Consider the following 10,000-nt stretch of genomic DNA (forward strand, 5'->3'; position numbering starts at 1 on the left):
TAGTAATAATAATAATAATAATTTATATCAAAGTGTAATTCCATCACTATCCAATGCATTCCTTAAGAAGGGTCGCAAAGTGATTCGAAAAACGTGTCGACACTAAACAATAAATGGGGAAAAGTAAATTTATTTCTGCTGTTATCCTGAAAACTATCTGCAGGATACTCTGCCGGAGACACACTATCTATAATTTTTGGACGCCGCTAAGACATTGTCTATTCATATATATATATATATATATATATATATATATATATATATATATATATATATGTATATATATACATACATTTATATATATATATATATATATATATATATATATATATATATATATACACGCACACACATATATATATACATATATATATATATATATATATATATATATATATATATATATATATATATATATATATATATATTTATATATACACACACACACATATATATATATATATATATATATATATATATATATATATATATATTTATATATACACACACACACACATATATATATATATATATATATATATATATATATATATATATATATATATTTATATATACACACACACACACATATATATATATATATATATATATATATATATATATATATATATATATATATATATACATAAAAAATGACAACAATCTTACACTCCTCAAGAATACGTGTAAACAGTCACAACCAAACAAGAAAAAGAGAAAGAGAGACATTGAGAGAGAGTATGTGAGAGATGAAACCTTGAAAGACCTTGCCCATGAAAAAGCCTCTCTCTTTTTCTCTCTTTCTCTCTCTCTTGGCAGTCACTGCAGGTCCTGGCTCCTCCTCCTTCTCCTCCTCCTCCTGCTGTCCTTGTCGACTCTGAGATTCCTTGGCAATGGCCTCCCTCACCTTATCCACATTTCATAACGACTCATCCTCTTTGGCAGGAGATGAGGGAGACAAGACACGTTCATAATCACATTCAAAGTCAACTAATGAGAACAATGTCTGTATGTATGTGTGTATATAGGCTATATATATATATATATATATATATATATATATATATATATATATATATATATATATATATATATAACAACAACAAATGCATCCGTTCCTAGTCCACTGCAGGACAAAGGCCTCAGACATATATAATCATGTCTGGGGTTTGGCTAGTTATCACACACACACACATATACTGTATATATATATATATATATATATATATATATATATATATATATATATATATATATATATACATATATATATATATATATATATATATATATATATATATATATATATATATGTGTGTGTGTGTGTGATTACTAGCCAAACCCCAGACATGATTAGATATGTCTGAGGCTTTTGTCCTGCAGTAAGCTAGAAACGGATGTATTTGTTGTTGTTTCTTGTATCGTATACAGTATATATATATATATATATATATATATATATATATATATATATATATATATATATATATATATATATATATATATATATATATATAAACAAATGAAGCCGTTTCTAGTCCACTCTAGAACAAGGACCTCAGACATGTCCTTATTCACGTCTGGGGTTTGGCCAGTTTTCATCACCACGCTGGCCACTGCGAATTGGCGATGACGGGAGATTTTCGTCTGATCCTTCACGGCAAACCAACCTAGTATTTGTGGCCCTGACTAATACAGCTTTGCTGATCATGGCGATACGTAAACATTTTCACCACGTTAAGGTATCCACATTCAAAATTTGAGTTTTTACTCGAGCAGTGTTATAATCAAAAGAATATGTTATCATTAACCTGTCAGCTGATAGATTTAAAGAAGGATCAATCAAATATAATATTAAGCTACATTTATCGAGTGATCTCGTATCATCTATCATGTCAGTAACTGTCACATTAGCGGAGTTCAATGGCTGTTTTTCTCTATTCAATAACTACTAGAAAATTCCATATCCTGAGTCATCTTTTGAATAGCAAAAAAAAAAAATAAATAAATAAATAAATAAATAAATAAATAAATAAATAAATAAATGAAAAAAAATAGTAAAATAATTATATTCAGTTGAGAAATGCCCACAGCAGAACACGTTAAAGGTTTAAAGCCACTCATGAATGGCAGAGGCAATGGACAGTGACAATACCCTAGCTAGTAGAACAAGACCCTAGAATTTGCCCATATAAATGTATGATCAGGGCCCATACCCCTGTCCACCCAAGCTAAGACCAGGGAGGGCCAGGTTGCAGGCACTGAAAGATAATATCGAGCTTGGGCGGGACTCGAACCCCAGTCTGGCAGAAAGGAGTATAAGAAACGCCAAATAAAAGCAGCTTTTGAAAAATATCTATAAAGAAAGAATGAATAAAATGTTCACCAAAAAGTATATAAATTATTGTTTTTGAGTGACTAAAAAGTAAAATCAAGATGTGTGATGTTGTAAAATGTTAAATTAGATGGATTTGTTTATAGAAAAATGCAATTAAATGTGATTATACTGTAAATATTGTGATTGTAAAGAATATGTAATTTAACTTTTTAATAAAAAGAAAAAAAAAGAAAAGCAGCGAGTCAGCAACAGGAACACTCATGAAGGATTGCACCTTGCAACACGGCCTTGCAATCATAGCAGCATTGCGCTCTGTGATATGGTACTATTGATCTAAAAAAACAAGTAATGAACTTATTGCTAATTGTAGATAATAAAAATGATGTACAAACAGATGATGTATATCATTATCTTTTTAATATAAAACCTTAATAAAAAAAATAGTTTACTAAACAAGAAGTTATCGTTTTTCACTTTATGATTGAAGGGAAACATTTAATAAAAATGATTTTTAGAAAATTAATTTCAAAAACCTTTTCCATTACTTTATAGAGAGTAATTTTGATAAATTTTCAAATCTATCACTACAATATATTGAAAATCTAAATTAACGGTACTTAGCATCTCAGAAAAGCCAATTCAGAGAAAATGACAGAAAAATGCAATCATATTTTTTCCACAAAATCTTGTAGTTATAGATTTAATAATTTATCAGAATTACTCTCCAAAAAGTAATGGAAAAAGTTTTTGAAATTAATTTTCTAAAAATCAATTTTGTTGAAATGTTTCCCTTCAATTATAAAGTGAAAAACGATAACTTCTAGTTTAGTGAACTATTTTATTTTTTATTAAGGTTTTACATTAAAAAGATAATGATATACATCATCTGTGTGTACATCATTTATATTATCTACAATTAGAAATAAGTTCATTACATGGTTTTTTTTTAGATCAATAGTACTATATCACAGAGCGCATTTTTCCTTGTTCCCTTTCATCACTAGGCTATTTTCCCTGTTGGAGCCCCTGGGCTTATAGCATCCTGCTTGACCAACTAGGGTTGTAGTTTAGCAAGTAATAATAATAATAATAATAAGTTACCTTGTTCCCTTTCCTCACTAGGCTATTTTCCCTGTTGGAGACCCTGAGCTTATAGCATCCTGCTTTTCCAACTGGGGTTGTAGTTTAGCAAGTAATAATAATAATAATAATAATAATAATAATAATTTACCTTCAGTGCACAATGCACAAAAGCCGCTAGACCAAGCCTCCACCTAGACCTAATCTTCAGTGCTAAATGTACATAATCCACTCAAAAGAACTATAATAAAAATCCCAATTTCTGTAAATCCAAAGTAGACGAGTTCAAGATCCTAAATTCTGTAGAAAATCTACTTCAATCCGAGATTAAAACTTTAAAAGAGCTTTTGGCCAATGTTTGTGTTTCTTACAGTTTCACAAGATGTGGATGTATACTGTTTCATTTCCTCAATTGGTTTTACTACTTTTGACACATTTTCTATCCGTTACACAATTATCACTTTCGTTTTGGTATGTTTTAAAATGTTTTTCAATAATCTAAGTATTTAATATTAAGTCAACTTAAAATGGAAGAAAATCTAATCTTTATATTTGTGTTAATTTTACTGGTAATTGAAAATTATGAGTTTAAGGAGTTATACTAAGTTATAGGGATTATTATTATTATTATTATTATTATTATTATTATCATAAAATCAACCTACAACCCTAGCTGGAAAAGTAGGAAGCTGTATTATTATTATTATTATTGTTATTATTATTATTATTAGCTAACCTACAACTCTAGCTGGAAAAGAAGGATGCTGTATGCCCAAGGACTCCTACAAGAAAAAAAATAGCCCAGTAAGGAAAGGAGATAAGGAAACAGATAGAACAGTGTTCGTGAAGAGAGAGAGAGAGAGAGAGAGAACCTCCCATTGGTCTAAGGATGGAGGCGTGGAATCACAGCCACGCCATCTAACTCTATTACCTTCGGTTAATCGCGGTTTTAACCGACTTCATACCTGTGGATTAATCTCGTGTCGCAACAGGGGGATTAATAGATTAAAAGAAACAGATTGCACAATTCCTTTAGCCCCAAGAACGAGAAAGCACGAGTGTTATGCCAAGACAAACTACTGTAGTTACTTTACTTGAATAGCTGTTTTTTCTGGTCCTCCACAGCCATTTTATGCTGTTCGTTCGAAAGCATTCAATATTTCACACTGCATATTAATCGTTTATTGTCAAATCCACATTATCGAAGCACTTAGAGAACAAGAAAGTCTTCAGTTTCCTCTTGAAAGGCTTAATATCTTCAGTCTTTTCGGATGTCTCGTGGGAGCTTATATATATATATATATATATATATATATATATATATATATATATATATATATATATATATATATATATATATATATATAGATAGATAGATAGATAGATAGATAGATAGATAGATATAGATATATATATAGATATATATATATATATATATATATATATATATATATATATATATACATATATATATATATATATATATATATATATATATATATATATATATATATATATATATATATATATATATATATGTATTGTATAGTCTTGGGGTAGCATATATCAAGGCTCTAGACGTCTAGAGCCTCGTTTTCACTAGCTTCAAAGTAGTTAATACACAATGCCGTGTTATCCTTTATCAAAAAAATCACAAATTACAGTTTTATCGTATGTTCCTATAATAAAACCACATAGTATCACAACAACTTAAATCTATAATTCCATACATAATAAAAATTTAACATCCGAGCTCAATAAAAAATCTTAAAAAAAAAAAAAAGTCGCATAAAGTAATGATTATCGTCATCATGTTCGAACCTCGGTCTGGCCCAGAGTTGTCTAGCCAACATAAGGCTTCACATCCAACCGGGCTCATAGTTTGTGTGGTAGGGAGTGAATATGTCTCCCTACTGAAACCCTTTTCTATTTTCTCCCCAAGCTTTTATTATATTCAAGGCATAAGTCATATGTATACAGTGACGATATAACAGTAAATGAGCAATACGTGATATGAAATGTTGAATAATCTGAACTAGATAAAATGACAGTGGGGGGTCCTATAGGGAGTAAAGTTCCCCTGCTTTATGGGACCGGAAAAATGCCGTCAAAGTAAAAAAGTTAGTGTATTATTGTATTCGTTTTGTAGCCAGTGTTATCATTAACAACCTCCAAACTCTAATACAATGCAAAGAAATATATATATATATATATATATATATATATATATATATATATATATATATATACATACAGTATATATATATATATATATATATATATATATATATATATATATATATATATATATATATATATATATATATATATATATCACCGCACTGAATGACGATGTTGGTAGGCTTCCTGAATGATAATTATTCGATAATTCCTTTTTTACGCAAATCGAAAAATATACATTTTAACACTTTTCAAGAGAGAATTAAACACTAAGAGACTGCCTTCAACTAGCCAATATGGTTAAAATAAGGAGGGCGAGAATAGGCCTAGCTCACGGATCGATCAAGATACGACAGAGAGAAATGCCAAAGTAGGCCTAGATGTACTCACCGCTGTATCTAACCTTTCCCCTTCTTTTTGTAATACCAGATTTGTATGGTGACACATACCTGAAAATAAGAAAGAAAAAAGTTATATAATAGAAAAATTACGAAATACATAAATAGTCAATATTGTGTCTTTAGTCCACTATGACTAAAGAACCTTAATTGACTCTAAATGGCCTAATAAATGTTTTAATATACTAATCAATAATATAGTTGTTTTTATGGTATTCATTATCTTTTACCTCTATCAATGGAGATAAAGATTTAAATTATAAATTCTTATTATTATTATTATTATTATTTAAACAACTTTTCAACTTACAAGCACACACTTCCTTGTTTAGCAAACCAAATGAATCTGATCTTTAAAATCATCTTTATATAGAAAGGAAGTATAAAACTGTAAATAAATGGGATAGACGAAGCAAGATGGCGATTAGAAGTCGTGTAATTAGAGAGAGAGAGAGAGAGAGAGAGAGAGAGAGAGAGAGAGAGAGAGAGAGAGAGAGAGATTGACGAGGGTTTTTACCAAATATGGCCGACTGGTTCTGCGTTAAATCTGATGGCCAACGTCTGTTTTCTTATTTTCTCATTTAAACTACGTCTCTTTTAACGCCCAATAACAGTCAACTTACTACAAAATACGTAATGCACTCTATTATAATAAGAGAGATCTTAGAACAGATGACTTTGGACTCAAGTCCAGCAAGAGTACTATAAAAATGTACACTCTAAAATCATCACATTTCAGAAGCGCTCTTGATTAGTACCATCAACACACAAAGACGACACCATTCATTCATTATTCATCTTTTTGTATATTGCATCGTCTATTCATGCATTCAACAGCAAGTCTTTGTCTACCTTCATCGCAATACATATACCCTCACAGACCAGCCAACATTCCTATAAATCTAGCCACCAGCCCCCAGGCCCGTCTCGGGCTTACACCCAGAGATCGTCAGATAGGTCATACATTATTCACCGTCAGACGAGGTTAAAGCAGAAGAGATGCCTTTAACGGTCATAGGAAGTTGATGCTGTGCTTTCTCAATTGTTGTTGGTCAGACTGTTCGTTATTGTATCTGCCACGCTTAAGTTTTCATCATGACCCGTTGAGATATTACCGCGAGAGTTATTGGGTCCTTTGACTGGCCAGATAAAACTACACTAGATCCCTCTCCCTGATTACGGCTCATTTTTTCTTTGCCTACAGATATACCGAATATTCTAGCCTATCCTTTCCACATTCTCCTCTGCCCTCATGCACCTGCTAATACTGAGATTACCAAACTATTCTTCTTCACTCAAAGGGTTAACTACGGCACAATAATTATTCAGTGGACACTTTCCTCTTGGAAAGGGTAGAAGAGACTCTTTTAGCTATGGTAAACAGCTCTTCTGAGAAAAGAACACTCCAAAATCAAACCATTCTTCTCTAGTCTTGGGTAGTGCCATAGCCTCTGTACCATGGTCTTCCACTGTCTAGGGTTAGAGTTCTCTTGCTTGAGGGTACACTCGGGCACTATTTTATCTAGATTCTCTTCGTCTTTATTTTTTTTAAGTTCCTATAGTTTACATATGAAAGATCTAATTTAATATTGTTACTATTCTTGAAATATCTTGCTGTGATTGTTCATTGCTTTTGTTAAAGCTTCATTATAGTTTATTTATTTCCTTGTTTCCTTTCCTCACTGGGGTAATTTTCCCCGTTGGAGCCATTGGGCTTATTACTATTACTATTATTATTATTATTATTATTATTAAAAGCTAAGCTACAACCCTAGATGGAGAAGAAGGGTGCTATAAACCCAAGGGCTCAAACAGGGAAAAAATAGCCCAGTGAGTAAAGGAAACAGGAGAATATATAACTTTTATATCCAAGAAATTGTGACTAGTACTATGGTGTTTTCTTAAAGTTATTATTATTATTATTATTATTATTATATGCCCTCACATAAAACATCTACATAAAATAATACCCATAATAAGAAATAAGAAAAGGAGTAAATGAAGAAATATAGTCAAAGACCAAGAACTGCCATTTTATTGATGACTGGCTACCAAGATATAGTGTTACTTTTTGTAAAAGAAATAGGATTAACAATGGCTGTATATTAAATGTAAGTATACAAGCAAATTTCTAAGTATAGTAGTAAAAGAATTTCTAAACTATATATTTATATTTTGATATATATATTATTTTGTTTTATATTACTTTTGTAGAATAATGTCATATCTCTATTTTCTTTGTTGGAGCCCCTGGCCTTATAGCATCCTGCTTTTCCAACTAGGGTTGTAGCTTAGAATAACTGTTTAAATAATATAAAATAATCAAAATTGTATTTTTTATAATAAAAATTATTATAAAAGAATTTATTTTCCTTGTTGGAGCCCCTGGCCTTAGAGCATCCTGCTTTTCCAACTAGGGTTGTAGCTTAGAATAACTGTCTAAGTAATACAAATTACTCAAATAAAATTGTATTTTTATAATAAAGATAAAAAAGAATCTATAATAAACCACACTATGGCTTCCTGACGTAACACTAATATGCCTTAACCTGGTCTACACTTTAGAGGGATCACTGCTCTTATGGCTTCCCCGAAGCTCCAAACTCACTTAGACCTAGGCATCAACAAACCCCTAATTTCTGCCTTTTTCGTCTCAAATCTCTCTCTCTCTCTCTCTCTCTCTCTCTCTCTCTCTCTCTCTCTCTCACACACACACACACACACACAATAGAGGTCGTAGGACTGAACTAACGGTCAACACTCACTTGTGAATTAGGCAATTGCTTACCTTACACGCAACCCAAAGGTTTTACTAATCTACTGGTTTTAGGGAATGTTTAATGCTTGTCTTGTATGTTCACTTGTAAGCCACACACACACCTCTTAATGCTCTACCTCGGATCAATGACCTATTCATTCCATAAGAAATTCTAAATTTTATCATTATACTAATTCACAAAAAGGGAGACACAAAAAATACCCCACAATTAGTTTACTTTTAGTAATATATAAAATATTTACAAAGAAATCTATTAAGCCGAATAGGACGTCAGCTAGACTTAAATCAACCAAGAACGAAGGCAGGCTTTAGAAGTGGGTATCCAACAATTGACCATATCCAAGTAATTAACCAGCTAATGGGAAAGTTAATAGAGTATGAAAAAACACTAAGTATGGCATTTATAGACTATGAGAAAGATTTTGGATCTGTCAAAACTTCAGCAGTAATGAAAGCCCTTCAGAGACAAAGAATAGATGAATTATGTTAGAGCACTTGAAGATATCTATATGTAGAGTACAGAAATCCTTAACTACATAAAGGTAGTGAGAAAATTCCGATTTAGAAAGGAGTTAAGACAGGGAGACCGCATCTCTCCTAGATTATTCAGAGCATGCCTAGAACATAGGCTTGTCACAACTCACGGAGCTATGGAAAGAACAATGATGGGAATAACACTAAGAGACAGAAAAAGAGCAACATACATGGGTAGGACATATAATGAGAATGACAGATAATAAATAGACATTAAGATTAACAGAATGGGTCCCTAGAGATTGCAAAAGAAGCAGGGGAGAAGAGAAGACGATGGATTGATAAACTAAGAATGTTTGCGGGCGTTGACTGACATAGAAAGACCATAAACAGACCTGAGTGGAAGGACATGGCTGAGGCTTTTGTTTTGCAGTGGACTAGTAATGGCTGATATATATATATATATATATATATATATATATATATATATATATATATATATATATATATATATATATATATATATATATATAAATAAATATATATATATATATATATATATATATATAGAGAGAGAGAGAGAGAGAGAGAGAGAGAGAGAGAGAGAGAGAGAGAGAGAGAGAGAGAGAGAGAGAGAGAAAATTCTCTTGCTTCAGGGTACACTCAGGCACACTTCTGTCTTATATCTTATTTCTCTTCCTCTTGTTTTGTTAAAAGTTTTTATAGTTTAGAAAGTGATATTTATTTTAA

Source organism: Palaemon carinicauda, chromosome 16 (genome assembly GCF_036898095.1).
Source record: "Palaemon carinicauda isolate YSFRI2023 chromosome 16, ASM3689809v2, whole genome shotgun sequence".
NCBI classification, from domain to species: Eukaryota; Metazoa; Arthropoda; class Malacostraca; order Decapoda; family Palaemonidae; genus Palaemon; species Palaemon carinicauda.